Source organism: Diceros bicornis, chromosome X, assembly GCF_020826845.1.
Source record: "Diceros bicornis minor isolate mBicDic1 chromosome X, mDicBic1.mat.cur, whole genome shotgun sequence".
Taxonomy (NCBI): domain Eukaryota; kingdom Metazoa; phylum Chordata; class Mammalia; order Perissodactyla; family Rhinocerotidae; genus Diceros; species Diceros bicornis.
The window spans coordinates 107,206,192-107,223,066 of record NC_080781.1 but is presented as its reverse complement, the minus strand read 5'-3'; positions in this window follow the sequence as shown (position 1 = coordinate 107,223,066).

The following is a 16,875-nucleotide window of genomic DNA, read 5'->3' as shown; positions in this document are numbered from 1 at the left end:
GACTTGGAGAGTGCGGGGTTGGCATTTCTGGTGCAATACTGCCATCAAGAGGAAAGGCTCGACCCATCCCGCGAACCCTGCGCTGTCCCCTCCTGGGGAGGACTGACGAGGGAGTGACGTCGGGGACAAGGGACAGTGTCCCCTAGAGGTTGAAGGCTCCGCCAGGCGCGGCGGGGAGGCGTGGCCCAAGGCCGGGTCTCGGGCCCTGGCAGCTCCAGAGACAGGCACCGGGACGAGGCGCACGGCCCCGGTGCCCGGCGGGTCGGGCACAGGAAGCCGAGGCTCGGCTCCCCGGTGGCCGCCATGTCTGGGCGGGACTAGAGGAAGGCGCTCTCAGGAGCCCGGCGGGGCCGGGGGCGCTGGGCCTTTGGCCGTGTGCCCCTTCCCCTCCAAGCGTGAGCGGGTTGGGCCCGGGCGGGCCCGGGGCCCCGGAAGCCTCTCTCGGCCACCCACGGTGCAGCCCTGCCAAAGACCACCGCGGGCACCGGAGTTGCGTTGCCATCGGCGGCCTTGGAGGCGGGCCCAGTGACGTTCTTCTGTCCGGCGTGTGGAGCCTGGCTACCCAGTGCCAAGGGGGCCTGAGGCCCAGCGAGAGTACGCACTCAGAGTTCAGAAGGCAGCGGCCCTCACCGGGACGGGGGAGCCAGGGCGGGAGGAGAATCGAATTGGCAGCTGCAGGGCCATCTCCTGGCGTCTCCAGGATTCTGGCACAGGCCTGTCCCCGAGGGCTCCGGGACCCACCTCCCTGAGTGGCAAAGAGAACAGAGGAGGAGCTGACGCCCAGGCCACGCATTTGCAGGCTTGGGCTCCCTTGGCCACCTTCCCCAAGTGGCCCTGAGCCTCACTTGGGCGATGCGAATGAGTGGCCCTGGCGTGCATTCGCCCCTGGCTCTGTGGGTCTCAACCCCCTGCTTGCCACCCACCGCTGTGCCCGGGCAGCTGGGGAATCGAGCAAGAGGTGTGAAGGAGTCTGCCTAGAGCTCACTTCGGTTGGGTCGAGCGAGACTGCCCCCTCCCTCCCGATGCAGCTTGTCCGCCAGGGCCAGGAACGAGGTGCCTATTCCCGGGTGGACGGCCGCCCGGCCGTTCCTTCTAGACCCTGTCTGTCCCGATAGCCCACTTGTGGAAGAAGAACCTCTGGGGTGGCTCGTTCGTTCGTGCCCTTGGCCTGGCTCCTACCTGCCTAGGGGTCAGCGGGGAGCGTGGGGGGGGGGTGGGGGGGGGAGAATCTGGGAGCAGGTCTCCAGGCTCACGGCCCCCCTCCGCCCACACCCCTTGCTTTCACCTCTCCTTGGAAGGGTGCCGAAACCCGCTCCCTGCCCCTTCCTTTCACACTTGTGAGTCGCCTGAACTTTTGCCGGGCGGTCTTGTGTGGGCAGAGCCTTTCGGGGCCAACCTTCTTTGCCCAGCCCTGGGGTCAGGTCCTGACCTACAAGGTCTGATTGGTCCCCAGCCCGAGGTGGTCTCAGCGTTCCCCCGTGGCCAGGGCCGATGGCCCTACCCGCAGGACACGGACCCCGTGCGGGAAATCCCAGGAGTCTCTCCAAACAAGAGGACCCATACACCGGGAGGGAGGCCCAGGAGAAGTGCGGAAAACAGACCGCGGTCCCCTGTCTGCGGAGGATGATGTCCCTGTCAGGGTGCCGATCCCGGTCTTGTTGGATCAGATCCGATGCCGAGTGGGAGTCGACAGCCTCTGATACTTGGGACGAGAGGGGCTGACTGGGATGCTGGTTTGCCTGGGACCCAGACTCTTTTTGGCGGGAGCAAAAGTAAACAAAACACAACCCGAACTCGAAGCCGCAACGCAGTGCACCTGCGTCGCTCTTCCTTGTCTAGGTCTAGTAGCAAATGATCAGGAAATTCTCCATCCTGTCTGCCAAATGCCGCCCCTGACAGGGTGGCCGCCGCGGCCTTCCCTGCCCCCTTTTCTCATGGTGGCTGGGCCTGGGGCCTCCGACGGGCCATCGGGTCCTGGGTTCCCCGTGGCCCTGGGACCTCAGGCTCCCCGCTGGCCCACGTCGCTCCTGCGGGGAGGGCAAGGATCCACCGGCCAGAGGCCCTGCAGGTAGGAGCAGCGTCACCAGCTGCCGGTTCCAGAACATGGCGGCTGCCGAGGCCACGCCCCCACAGCCTGGGGAGCCCGGCAGGCCTGGCAGCAGGGGGCTCCTCGGTGGGCGAGCCCGGCTCCGTCGGTCCACCGCGTGTCGCTTCCACACTGACTCCGGAGGTGTGCCGGGCATCGGAATCCGGCCCCGGATTCCTCCGAGTGCCCCAAACCCACACTTGCTCCCGCCACAGGCCTTCCCCCACCGGATCCACAGACAGGGCCTTGAGGCCCGTGCTCAAAAAGCTTCCGCTTGATGGCACTGTTGCTCCAGAAATGCCAACCACCCTTGTGCGCGAGGCCTCTCCCTCCGCCCTTTGCGGATCAAAAAAGGCCAAGGCAGGCCCAGAAGCCATCCAAGCCCTCCAAGTGCGGTTGGCTGTCCTGGGGTGTTGGGGGAGGGGGTGTCCCTTCCTTTTGGCCTTCTAGTTGGGAGTAGGAATGTACCTATAAAGGCGTCCGAAGGAATACATGCGCCTGTGGATCCACCTCCGCATCTCTCTGGGAGGTTGAAGTCCGCCTTTGCTGGCGGGGGACGGGGACCCTGTTTTCTCCGCACACTTGTCCATGGCTGTCCATACGAGTCCATACGAGTCTTCTCGGGCAGAGTCCTAACTTTCCCAGAAAACTTGATTCCTAGCTCGAGGTGGCACGAGGCCCAGGATTTCCCCTCTTCCCCTTGCGTCCCAGCTTCCCTTCTGCTCTCCTCCAGCTAGCTCATCTGGTGCAAGGACTCTGGAGCGGGCCCGAGAAGGCGCAGGCCACCGAGGCAGCAGGAGGAACTGACGGGGGCCCGGTCAGGTGACAAGACAGGGAGGTGGATTGCCCCTGCTCACCTCCGGGGACCTCAGGCAGTCACTCCGTCATTGAGGGCCCCAGGCTGGTTTTGGTGGGGAGGTGGGGAGAGGAGTCCATGGGACAGGTGGAGACCCCACAGGCCGATGTCCTCGGTGAGGGCCGTTTGTGCGGCAGCCCCTTCTGGGAAGCTCTCCGTGAGCGTGCCTGCCGTCTGCCCTCCACCCCCCGGCCCACCCCGCCCCAACCCGCGCGCGCGCGCGCGCGCACACACACACACACACTCCTTCCTTCGTTCGCGCATTCTCCATCTCGTACACACATGCACGTGTAGGTATGTGGGGGGGGGTTGTGTGTGTGTATTTATATGTATGTATACGTGTGTGTATGTATGTACGTATATAAGAAATATATATTTACACGTATGTAACTATACACATAAATTCCCTTCCCCTCTGCTTTTCCCTGTAACCGCCTTGGGGATGCCGCTGTGGATAGAAACTTCTCCCAGTCCCGGGAAAAGCCCTCACCTTCGCGCCGTGACCGCTGCCAAGTTGTCCCTCTGCCTTCCGGACTGCCTCACCGCAGTGGGGACCACGTGTAACTTCTCCCTGGGTATGCTTCCGGGGTTGAATGCGAATGAAGGCAGACAGACACAGAGGGCCGCGCTGACCCCACAAGGCTCACCTAGTCGTATACGCTCTTTTTTCGTTCGGCGGCTCTCACAGCGCGTGCGTGCCCTGGCCTTGGCACGTCTGTGCGGAGTCGAGTCGAGTCCTCTTCTGCCCGCACCGCTCCGTTTCTCTTCTGACAGCTGCCCAAGGTGGGGTGCCCGTGTGTCTGCCTGGGGGCAGGAGCGTAGGTTATTTGCCTTGTCCCGTCTCTTTGGGCGCCACGTTTCTCTTTTCTTTCTTCCTCTCGTCTTCTGTCTTCGACCGAACTGGCCATGAGGCGGCGTACAGAGTCGTGGTTACCAAAGCGCCAAGTGTGCGTGCCCGGGGTACGTTTCCCAGCACCCACGGTTGTCCACCCCGAGGAAAGCGGTGGGCTAAATCGTAACTGGGCCCCATCCCGGAGCAGATGCCCTCATCCCGGGAAGATGGATGCGGTGGATCTGTGTGGGACCGGACAGGAGACGGCTAGTGCCCGCTGACCCTCGAGTCAAACGAGCTTCTGGTCAGGGTCTGTGTTTCCGTTTGTGGTGGGCAGAGCGGGCTTGCCACGATGTCCGTCAGTGTCCCCGCCCTAGTCACACGGGTCCAGGGCCGAGGAGGAATGCTCTGCCAGTATAAACGCCAGGGCGAAGGCTGTGGTTCCCACAGAAAAGAGATGGTGGGGGAAGGTATCTTCAGGTTTCACCCGACACGGTTCTGTAAGGGCTGCTTCTTTCTAACAGCCCCTGAGCGACAGCCGCGCCGTTTCCGAAAGATGAGTGGAGCTGGTTTTCACACTCTGCTTTATTCAGAAGTTTTGGTTGACCCCAGAGCTGGTCTGAGCAGTAACCGAAAACACTCTGGAGGTTGCCTGGGCGGGCTGTTTGCGGCCCCCTGTGAACCAGCACTGTGGCGGGTGGCCCCACACTGAGTGAAGGGCGTTCGGCGCTCTCGTTGCAGGCGAGGCCGAGTGGAAGGAAAGGAAGAGAAAGGAAAACGGAGACGCCGGTCATCTGTAGGCGCTGGTGTTCCGGGTGAGTGAGGGCCCTCTGCTCTCTTCCTTCTCCTTTTCCCAGACAGTGGATTCCATCCGAGGAAAAAGACGGTGATTCTGGGATTTCAGCAAGCCTCAAGGAGGAAAGACTCCCAAGGTAGGCTCGTGGCACGAGGACGCCGGTGCACCCTTCCGCAGTTCTCAGCCACGGTAGAAAAGGCTCTGGAGCGAGGTCCCGATTGTGGAACCGGAAGAAACCCTTTGCGTGGCCGAGCATGTAGATCATCTGTGTACGTTAGTTCAGGCGATCGATCGGTACGTGGAGCGCGAGGACGGTGTCCTCCAGGATCAGGGAGGGCGGAAAGGGATTGGGCCCGGGCCTGGGCCTGAGCCTGGAGCATGAGCTGCACCTACACCGGGCCCTGGACCCGGACGTGGGCGTGGGCGTGGCCGTGGCCGTGGCCGTGGCCGTGGCCCGGCCCTGGACCTACACCTTGACCTGCGTGAGGGGCCTAGGCCTGCACCTGCACCTGGGCCCGGGCCCAGGCCCTAGGCCCTAGGCCCTGTGAAGCCAACTGCCAGTGATGTGACCATTCGGCTCCCCACCGCAGCCACGAGAAGTAGCAGTCCCAGCTCCACGTGGCGAGAGGTCCTTGGAGACCCTTTGGGGCGAACCAGGCCTGTCAGGCCTTTTGCCTCCTTTACTTTGGAGTGGAGCCCTCCCTAGCTCTTCTTCCCATCGTCTCCCGATTGCTCTTGGGCCCAGCTCACTGCGCCACGGCCCTCCGCCAGACCAGGGAGGACTTGGGAACACCCTCTTGCTGGAATACTAAGAGGGTGCGCGTGCTGGGGGCCGTGCAGGGTTCGGGGGGCGGGCATCGGGGCAGCCCGCTGTCAGTCTCTGCCTGCTCCCCAAGTCTGTCTCTTGACAAACCGAGGAACTTGAAAGCGTGAAGTCCCGAGGAGGTGTACTTCCCTTCTTCCGTGTGGAAATGTCGCGTGCGTGTGCCTGTGTGTGCGTGTGTGAGTGAGCAGAAACCGCCGGTGTTGTCTCTCTCCCTTTCTTCTTCCTCGTGTCTCTTCTTGAAACAATCTTGCCGTGAGGAGGACGCTTCCTGTTCTGGCTCAAAACCATTGAAGTCTTCACCAGGCGGGCCAGTGAGCGTGTGGCACCGTGGATTAGGGAGGTCAGACGCTGGTCGGCGTTTCTTGGTCAGCGAAGGGCGGAGGCGGGGTCCCCGCAGCAAGGGCAGGCTGGCATTTCTGCGGCAACCCTGCCTTCAGGAGGAACTGGTTTGGCAATCCCGAGAGCCCTTCACGGTCCAGTCGGGGGGAGGGAGGAAAGATGCCGCCCGCCACCCCCTAAAGGAGCCTTCCGCCGTCCGTGACACACACACACACACACACACACACACACACACACAGAGACACACACAGACACACAGACACACACAGACAGACAGACAGACAGACAGACACACACACACACACACACACACACCCCGACGCACACGTACACACTGCCTCCGTGCGGGGCGTGGCTTTCCTGTACAACAACCCAGGGACGCTCCCTGCCCCCTGCCGTGGGGAGAAGGAGGCGATGGGAGCCTCCGGTCTGATTCGTTGCTGCACTCCTGTCGTATCGCGTATCGCGAGTGACCAAAAGTAGAAGGTCGCTCAAGAGCTCAGGTTCCTGGAGTCCCGTGCGGCATGAATCCGCGTGGACACGTACGTGCGCTCCTTGTGGAAACGTGTGCAGCTGCGTGCCTGCGCGCGCGCACACAGGTGGCCGTGGGCACAGACACCTCGCCCCCGACCTGCACAGCCCTCTCTCCGTGAGCGTGGGTCCCCGAAGACCTGCGCTCGACACTAGGAGGCTCTTTTGGGTTTCCTTTGATGCACCTCAGGAAGCGGGAAAGTTTTGCCCACACCTGGGAGCCCGGCAGTTGCAGAGTTCGAGAGAGAGGGGAACGCGTGCTCAGAGAAAACGAGGGGAAGGGAGAGAAGACAAGGTCACGTGGCGCCACGTCTCGTCTCTTTGCACGGCCGCGTGCCCAGACCACTTGGCATCGGGAGTGTGTTCCCTCAGCCAGCCTGTGCGGCGACGGCGACGGCGACGGCGACGGCGAGTCTCCCCGGTCTCGAGAGGCTCCAGTCAGAGCAGACGGGCGCCGGGAGGCCACTTGACGGCAGGGGCATGTGTCTCCAGTGGCTCCCAGACGCTCCAAGGTGTGATCCACCGGAGTCCTCGGGAGCCTGCGCACACCCGGGTGTTTTCCCATCCCCGGCCTTCCCGTGGGAGTTGTCAAGAGATGGACCCTGAGTCCGGCGGGAGGCCGCTTGGGCGTCCCGGGAGCGGCGTCCGGCCGCCCGCACGCCCGGCTGCCCTCCCGACTGACCCGTCCGCGCCCCGCACAGCGGGGGTCCGGGGGGGGGCGGGCGTCGTGGGGTAAGCGCCAGGCCCTCACTCTTGTCCCCCTCCGCCCCCCCCCCCCCCCCCCCCGCCACGCCACGCGCCTGTGGGCCGCCGCCCTTTGGCCTCTCGGTCAAACTGGCCCCTCGGTGACTTGTGAGGATGTGCCCTGCCGGGGTGGGGGAGGCGGGGACTGGGACTCGGTGCCAACGCTCGGCGTGTTTCCCAAGGTCTTAGGCACACCCGGAGTACCGAAGGTATAGCTAGGGATTACGTTCAGGTCCGCTGCTAGGGCGCCTCGACGCGGAGTCCTTGCTTTTTTGTCATGAAGGCGGGCTAAGAGGACCCGCCGGAGACGGAGGCCCTGCAGGATGGAGCGCCAGACTTTGAGGCGCGCCCCCGCAGCCCCAGAGTGGCCAGCCACCTTGCGTTAGCCAGGTTGGACACGGGTTGGTGTTTTTTTCCTCGGGCAAAGGGCGGAGGGAGAGGACTTGGAGAGTGCGGGGTTGGCATTTCTGGTGCAATACTGCCATCAAGAGGAAAGGCTCGACCCATCCCGCGAACCCTGCGCTGTCCCCTCCTGGGGAGGACTGACGAGGGAGTGACGTCGGGGACAAGGGACAGTGTCCCCTAGAGGTTGAAGGCTCCGCCAGGCGCGGCGGGGAGGCGTGGCCCAAGGCCGGGTCTCGGGCCCTGGCAGCTCCAGAGACAGGCACCGGGACGAGGCGCACGGCCCCGGTGCCCGGCGGGTCGGGCACAGGAAGCCGAGGCTCGGCTCCCCGGTGGCCGCCATGTCTGGGCGGGACTAGAGGAAGGCGCTCTCAGGAGCCCGGCGGGGCCGGGGGCGCTGGGCCTTTGGCCGTGTGCCCCTTCCCCTCCAAGCGTGAGCGGGTTGGGCCCGGGCGGGCCCGGGGCCCCGGAAGCCTCTCTCGGCCACCCACGGTGCAGCCCTGCCAAAGACCACCGCGGGCACCGGAGTTGCGTTGCCATCGGCGGCCTTGGAGGCGGGCCCAGTGACGTTCTTCTGTCCGGCGTGTGGAGCCTGGCTACCCAGTGCCAAGGGGGCCTGAGGCCCAGCGAGAGTACGCACTCAGAGCTCAGAAGGCAGCGGCCCTCACCGGGACGGGGGAGCCAGGGCGGGAGGAGAATCGAATTGGCAGCTGCAGGGCCATCTCCTGGCGTCTCCAGGATTCTGGCACAGGCCTGTCCCCGAGGGCTCCGGGACCCACCTCCCTGAGTGGCAAAGAGAACAGAGGAGGAGCTGACGCCCAGGCCACGCATTTGCAGGCTTGGGCTCCCTTGGCCACCTTCCCCAAGTGGCCCTGAGCCTCACTTGGGCGATGCGAATGAGTGGCCCTGGCGTGCATTCGCCCCTGGCTCTGTGGGTCTCAACCCCCTGCTTGCCACCCACCGCTGTGCCCGGGCAGCTGGGGAATCGAGCAAGAGGTGTGAAGGAGTCTGCCTAGAGCTCACTTCGGTTGGGTCGAGCGAGACTGCCCCCTCCCTCCCGATGCAGCTTGTCCGCCAGGGCCAGGAACGAGGTGCCTATTCCCGGGTGGACGGCCGCCCGGCCGTTCCTTCTAGACCCTGTCTGTCCCGATAGCCCACTTGTGGAAGAAGAACCTCTGGGGTGGCTCGTTCGTTCGTGCCCTTGGCCTGGCTCCTACCTGCCTAGGGGTCAGCGGGGAGCGTGGGGGGGGGGGTGGGGGGGGGAGAATCTGGGAGCAGGTCTCCAGGCTCACGGCCCCCCTCCGCCCACACCCCTTGCTTTCACCTCTCCTTGGAAGGGTGCCGAAACCCGCTCCCTGCCCCTTCCTTTCACACTTGTGAGTCGCCTGAACTTTTGCCGGGCGGTCTTGTGTGGGCAGAGCCTTTCGGGGCCAACCTTCTTTGCCCAGCCCTGGGGTCAGGTCCTGACCTACAAGGTCTGATTGGTCCCCAGCCCGAGGTGGTCTCAGCGTTCCCCCGTGGCCAGGGCCGATGGCCCTACCCGCAGGACACGGACCCCGTGCGGGAAATCCCAGGAGTCTCTCCAAACAAGAGGACCCATACACCGGGAGGGAGGCCCAGGAGAAGTGCGGAAAACAGACCGCGGTCCCCTGTCTGCGGAGGATGATGTCCCTGTCAGGGTGCCGATCCCGGTCTTGTTGGATCAGATCCGATGCCGAGTGGGAGTCGACAGCCTCTGATACTTGGGACGAGAGGGGCTGACTGGGATGCTGGTTTGCCTGGGACCCAGACTCTTTTTGGCGGGAGCAAAAGTAAACAAAACACAACCCGAACTCGAAGCCGCAACGCAGTGCACCTGCGTCGCTCTTCCTTGTCTAGGTCTAGTAGCAAATGATCAGGAAATTCTCCATCCTGTCTGCCAAATGCCGCCCCTGACAGGGTGGCCGCCGCGGCCTTCCCTGCCCCCTTTTCTCATGGTGGCTGGGCCTGGGGCCTCCGACGGGCCATCGGGTCCTGGGTTCCCCGTGGCCCTGGGACCTCAGGCTCCCCGCTGGCCCACGTCGCTCCTGCGGGGAGGGCAAGGATCCACCGGCCAGAGGCCCTGCAGGTAGGAGCAGCGTCACCAGCTGCCGGTTCCAGAACATGGCGGCTGCCGAGGCCACGCCCCCACAGCCTGGGGAGCCCGGCAGGCCTGGCAGCAGGGGGCTCCTCGGTGGGCGAGCCCGGCTCCGTCGGTCCACCGCGTGTCGCTTCCACACTGACTCCGGAGGTGTGCCGGGCATCGGAATCCGGCCCCGGATTCCTCCGAGTGCCCCAAACCCACACTTGCTCCCGCCACAGGCCTTCCCCCACCGGATCCACAGACAGGGCCTTGAGGCCCGTGCTCAAAAAGCTTCCGCTTGATGGCACTGTTGCTCCAGAAATGCCAACCACCCTTGTGCGCGAGGCCTCTCCCTCCGCCCTTTGCGGATCAAAAAAGGCCAAGGCAGGCCCAGAAGCCATCCAAGCCCTCCAAGTGCGGTTGGCTGTCCTGGGGTGTTGGGGGAGGGGGTGTCCCTTCCTTTTGGCCTTCTAGTTGGGAGTAGGAATGTACCTATAAAGGCGTCCGAAGGAATACATGCGCCTGTGGATCCACCTCCGCATCTCTCTGGGAGGTTGAAGTCCGCCTTTGCTGGCGGGGGACGGGGACCCTGTTTTCTCCGCACACTTGTCCATGGCTGTCCATACGAGTCCATACGAGTCTTCTCGGGCAGAGTCCTAACTTTCCCAGAAAACTTGATTCCTAGCTCGAGGTGGCACGAGGCCCAGGATTTCCCCTCTTCCCCTTGCGTCCCAGCTTCCCTTCTGCTCTCCTCCAGCTAGCTCATCTGGTGCAAGGACTCTGGAGCGGGCCCGAGAAGGCGCAGGCCACCGAGGCAGCAGGAGGAACTGACGGGGGCCCGGTCAGGTGACAAGACAGGGAGGTGGATTGCCCCTGCTCACCTCCGGGGACCTCAGGCAGTCACTCCGTCATTGAGGGCCCCAGGCTGGTTTTGGTGGGGAGGTGGGGAGAGGAGTCCATGGGACAGGTGGAGACCCCACAGGCCGATGTCCTCGGTGAGGGCCGTTTGTGCGGCAGCCCCTTCTGGGAAGCTCTCCGTGAGCGTGCCTGCCGTCTGCCCTCCACCCCCCGGCCCACCCCGCCCCAACCGCGCGCGCGCGCGCGCGCGCACACACACACACACACACACACACACACACACACACACACACACTCCTTCCTTCGTTCGCGCATTCTCCATCTCGTACACACATGCACGTGTAGGTATGTCGGGGGGGGGGTTGTGTGTGTGTATTTATATGTATGTATACGTGTGTGTATGTATGTACGTATATAAGAAATATATATTTACACGTATGTAACTATACACATAAATTCCCTTCCCCTCTGCTTTTCCCTGTAACCGCCTTGGGGATGCCGCTGTGGATAGAAACTTCTCCCAGTCCCGGGAAAAGCCCTCACCTTCGCGCCGTGACCGCTGCCAAGTTGTCCCTCTGCCTTCCGGACTGCCTCACCGCAGTGGGGACCACGTGTAACTTCTCCCTGGGTATGCTTCCGGGGTTGAATGCGAATGAAGGCAGACAGACACAGAGGGCCGCGCTGACCCCACAAGGCTCACCTAGTCGTATACGCTCTTTTTTCGTTCGGCGGCTCTCACAGCGCGTGCGTGCCCTGGCCTTGGCACGTCTGTGCGGAGTCGAGTCGAGTCCTCTTCTGCCCGCACCGCTCCGTTTCTCTTCTGACAGCTGCCCAAGGTGGGGTGCCCGTGTGTCTGCCTGGGGGCAGGAGCGTAGGTTATTTGCCTTGTCCCGTCTCTTTGGGCGCCACGTTTCTCTTTTCTTTCTTCCTCTCGTCTTCTGTCTTCGACCGAACTGGCCATGAGGCGGCGTACAGAGTCGTGGTTACCAAAGCGCCAAGTGTGCGTGCCCGGGGTACGTTTCCCAGCACCCACGGTTGTCCACCCCGAGGAAAGCGGTGGGCTAAATCGTAACTGGGCCCCATCCCGGAGCAGATGCCCTCATCCCGGGAAGATGGATGCGGTGGATCTGTGTGGGACCGGACAGGAGACGGCTAGTGCCCGCTGACCCTCGAGTCAAACGAGCTTCTGGTCAGGGTCTGTGTTTCCGTTTGTGGTGGGCAGAGCGGGCTTGCCACGATGTCCGTCAGTGTCCCCGCCCTAGTCACACGGGTCCAGGGCCGAGGAGGAATGCTCTGCCAGTATAAACGCCAGGGCGAAGGCTGTGGTTCCCACAGAAAAGAGATGGTGGGGGAAGGTATCTTCAGGTTTCACCCGACACGGTTCTGTAAGGGCTGCTTCTTTCTAACAGCCCCTGAGCGACAGCCGCGCCGTTTCCGAAAGATGAGTGGAGCTGGTTTTCACACTCTGCTTTATTCAGAAGTTTTGGTTGACCCCAGAGCTGGTCTGAGCAGTAACCGAAAACACTCTGGAGGTTGCCTGGGCGGGCTGTTTGCGGCCCCCTGTGAACCAGCACTGTGGCGGGTGGCCCCACACTGAGTGAAGGGCGTTCGGCGCTCTCGTTGCAGGCGAGGCCGAGTGGAAGGAAAGGAAGAGAAAGGAAAACGGAGACGCCGGTCATCTGTAGGCGCTGGTGTTCCGGGTGAGTGAGGGCCCTCTGCTCTCTTCCTTCTCCTTTTCCCAGACAGTGGATTCCATCCGAGGAAAAAGACGGTGATTCTGGGATTTCAGCAAGCCTCAAGGAGGAAAGACTCCCAAGGTAGGCTCGTGGCACGAGGACGCCGGTGCACCCTTCCGCAGTTCTCAGCCACGGTAGAAAAGGCTCTGGAGCGAGGTCCCGATTGTGGAACCGGAAGAAACCCTTTGCGTGGCCGAGCATGTAGATCATCTGTGTACGTTAGTTCAGGCGATCGATCGGTACGTGGAGCGCGAGGACGGTGTCCTCCAGGATCAGGGAGGGCGGAAAGGGATTGGGCCCGGGCCTGGGCCTGAGCCTGGAGCATGAGCTGCACCTACACCGGGCCCTGGACCCGGACGTGGGCGTGGGCGTGGCCGTGGCCGTGGCCGTGGCCGTGGCCCGGCCCTGGACCTACACCTTGACCTGCGTGAGGGGCCTAGGCCTGCACCTGCACCTGGGCCCGGGCCCAGGCCCTAGGCCCTAGGCCCTGTGAAGCCAACTGCCAGTGATGTGACCATTCGGCTCCCCACCGCAGCCACGAGAAGTAGCAGTCCCAGCTCCACGTGGCGAGAGGTCCTTGGAGACCCTTTGGGGCGAACCAGGCCTGTCAGGCCTTTTGCCTCCTTTACTTTGGAGTGGAGCCCTCCCTAGCTCTTCTTCCCATCGTCTCCCGATTGCTCTTGGGCCCAGCTCACTGCGCCACGGCCCTCCGCCAGACCAGGGAGGACTTGGGAACACCCTCTTGCTGGAATACTAAGAGGGTGCGCGTGCTGGGGGCCGTGCAGGGTTCGGGGGGCGGGCATCGGGGCAGCCCGCTGTCAGTCTCTGCCTGCTCCCCAAGTCTGTCTCTTGACAAACCGAGGAACTTGAAAGCGTGAAGTCCCGAGGAGGTGTACTTCCCTTCTTCCGTGTGGAAATGTCGCGTGCGTGTGCCTGTGTGTGCGTGTGTGAGTGAGCAGAAACCGCCGGTGTTGTCTCTCTCCCTTTCTTCTTCCTCGTGTCTCTTCTTGAAACAATCTTGCCGTGAGGAGGACGCTTCCTGTTCTGGCTCAAAACCATTGAAGTCTTCACCAGGCGGGCCAGTGAGCGTGTGGCACCGTGGATTAGGGAGGTCAGACGCTGGTCGGCGTTTCTTGGTCAGCGAAGGGCGGAGGCGGGGTCCCCGCAGCAAGGGCAGGCTGGCATTTCTGCGGCAACCCTGCCTTCAGGAGGAACTGGTTTGGCAATCCCGAGAGCCCTTCACGGTCCAGTCGGGGGGAGGGAGGAAAGATGCCGCCCGCCACCCCCTAAAGGAGCCTTCCGCCGTCCGTGACACACACACACACACACACACACACCACACACACACAGAGACACACACAGACACACAGACACACACAGACAGACAGACAGACAGACAGACACACACACACACACACACACACACCCCGACGCACACGTACACACTGCCTCCGTGCGGGGCGTGGCTTTCCTGTACAACAACCCAGGGACGCTCCCTGCCCCCTGCCGTGGGGAGAAGGAGGCGATGGGAGCCTCCGGTCTGATTCGTTGCTGCACTCCTGTCGTATCGCGTATCGCGAGTGACCAAAAGTAGAAGGTCGCTCAAGAGCTCAGGTTCCTGGAGTCCCGTGCGGCATGAATCCGCGTGGACACGTACGTGCGCTCCTTGTGGAAACGTGTGCAGCTGCGTGCCTGCGCGCGCGCACACAGGTGGCCGTGGGCACAGACACCTCGCCCCCGACCTGCACAGCCCTCTCTCCGTGAGCGTGGGTCCCCGAAGACCTGCGCTCGACACTAGGAGGCTCTTTTGGGTTTCCTTTGATGCACCTCAGGAAGCGGGAAAGTTTTGCCCACACCTGGGAGCCCGGCAGTTGCAGAGTTCGAGAGAGAGGGGAACGCGTGCTCAGAGAAAACGAGGGGAAGGGAGAGAAGACAAGGTCACGTGGCGCCACGTCTCGTCTCTTTGCACGGCCGCGTGCCCAGACCACTTGGCATCGGGAGTGTGTTCCCTCAGCCAGCCTGTGCGGCGACGGCGACGGCGACGGCGAGTCTCCCCGGTCTCGAGAGGCTCCAGTCAGAGCAGACGGGCGCCGGGAGGCCACTTGACGGCAGGGGCATGTGTCTCCAGTGGCTCCCAGACGCTCCAAGGTGTGATCCACCGGAGTCCTCGGGAGCCTGCGCACACCCGGGTGTTTTCCCATCCCCGGCCTTCCCGTGGGAGTTGTCAAGAGATGGACCCTGAGTCCGGCGGGAGGCCGCTTGGGCGTCCCGGGAGCGGCGTCCGGCCGCCCGCACGCCCGGCTGCCCTCCCGACTGACCCGTGGGGACCACCGTCCGCGCCCCGCACAGCGGGGGTCCGGGGGGGGGGGCGGGCGTCGTGGGGTAAGCGCCAGGCCCTCACTCTTGTCCCCCTCCGCCCCCCCCCCCCCCCCCGCCACGCCACGCGCCTGTGGGCCGCCGCCCTTTGGCCTCTCGGTCAAACTGGCCCCTCGGTGACTTGTGAGGATGTGCCCTGCCGGGGTGGGGGAGGCGGGGACTGGGACTCGGTGCCAACGCTCGGCGTGTTTCCCAAGGTCTTAGGCACACCCGGAGTACCGAAGGTATAGCTAGGGATTACGTTCAGGTCCGCTGCTAGGGCGCCTCGACGCGGAGTCCTTGCTTTTTTGTCATGAAGGCGGGCTAAGAGGACCCGCCGGAGACGGAGGCCCTGCAGGATGGAGCGCCAGACTTTGAGGCGCGCCCCCGCAGCCCCAGAGTGGCCAGCCACCTTGCGTTAGCCAGGTTGGACACGGGTTGGTGTTTTTTTCCTCGGGCAAAGGGCGGAGGGAGAGGACTTGGAGAGTGCGGGGTTGGCATTTCTGGTGCAATACTGCCATCAAGAGGAAAGGCTCGACCCATCCCGCGAACCCTGCGCTGTCCCCTCCTGGGGAGGACTGACGAGGGAGTGACGTCGGGGACAAGGGACAGTGTCCCCTAGAGGTTGAAGGCTCCGCCAGGCGCGGCGGGGAGGCGTGGCCCAAGGCCGGGTCTCGGGCCCTGGCAGCTCCAGAGACAGGCACCGGGACGAGGCGCACGGCCCCGGTGCCCGGCGGGTCGGGCACAGGAAGCCGAGGCTCGGCTCCCCGGTGGCCGCCATGTCTGGGCGGGACTAGAGGAAGGCGCTCTCAGGAGCCCGGCGGGGCCGGGGGCGCTGGGCCTTTGGCCGTGTGCCCCTTCCCCTCCAAGCGTGAGCGGGTTGGGCCCGGGCGGGCCCGGGGCCCCGGAAGCCTCTCTCGGCCACCCACGGTGCAGCCCTGCCAAAGACCACCGCGGGCACCGGAGTTGCGTTGCCATCGGCGGCCTTGGAGGCGGGCCCAGTGACGTTCTTCTGTCCGGCGTGTGGAGCCTGGCTACCCAGTGCCAAGGGGGCCTGAGGCCCAGCGAGAGTACGCACTCAGAGCTCAGAAGGCAGCGGCCCTCACCGGGACGGGGGAGCCAGGGCGGGAGGAGAATCGAATTGGCAGCTGCAGGGCCATCTCCTGGCGTCTCCAGGATTCTGGCACAGGCCTGTCCCCGAGGGCTCCGGGACCCACCTCCCTGAGTGGCAAAGAGAACAGAGGAGGAGCTGACGCCCAGGCCACGCATTTGCAGGCTTGGGCTCCCTTGGCCACCTTCCCCAAGTGGCCCTGAGCCTCACTTGGGCGATGCGAATGAGTGGCCCTGGCGTGCATTCGCCCCTGGCTCTGTGGGTCTCAACCCCCTGCTTGCCACCCACCGCTGTGCCCGGGCAGCTGGGGAATCGAGCAAGAGGTGTGAAGGAGTCTGCCTAGAGCTCACTTCGGTTGGGTCGAGCGAGACTGCCCCCTCCCTCCCGATGCAGCTTGTCCGCCAGGGCCAGGAACGAGGTGCCTATTCCCGGGTGGACGGCGGCCGTTCCTTCTAGACCCTGTCTGTCCCGATAGCCCACTTGTGGAAGAAGAACCTCTGGGGTGGCTCGTTCGTTCGTGCCCTTGGCCTGGCTCCTACCTGCCTAGGGGTCAGCGGGGAGCGTGGGGGGGGGGGTGGGGGGGGGGAGAATCTGGGAGCAGGTCTCCAGGCTCACGGCCCCCCTCCGCCCACACCCCTTGCTTTCACCTCTCCTTGGAAGGGTGCCGAAACCCGCTCCCTGCCCCTTCCTTTCACACTTGTGAGTCGCCTGAACTTTTGCCGGGCGGTCTTGTGTGGGCAGAGCCTTTCGGGGCCAACCTTCTTTGCCCAGCCCTGGGGTCAGGTCCTGACCTACAAGGTCTGATTGGTCCCCAGCCCGAGGTGGTCTCAGCGTTCCCCCGTGGCCAGGGCCGATGGCCCTACCCGCAGGACACGGACCCCGTGCGGGAAATCCCAGGAGTCTCTCCAAACAAGAGGACCCATACACCGGGAGGGAGGCCCAGGAGAAGTGCGGAAAACAGACCGCGGTCCCCTGTCTGCGGAGGATGATGTCCCTGTCAGGGTGCCGATCCCGGTCTTGTTGGATCAGATCCGATGCCGAGTGGGAGTCGACAGCCTCTGATACTTGGGACGAGAGGGGCTGACTGGGATGCTGGTTTGCCTGGGACCCAGACTCTTTTTGGCGGGAGCAAAAGTAAACAAAACACAACCCGAACTCGAAGCCGCAACGCAGTGCACCTGCGTCGCTCTTCCTTGTCTAGGTCTAGTAGCAAATGATCAGGAAATTCTCCATCCTGTCTGCCAAATGCCGCCCCTGACAGGGTGGCCGCCGCGGCCTTCCCTGCCCCCTTTTCTCATGGTG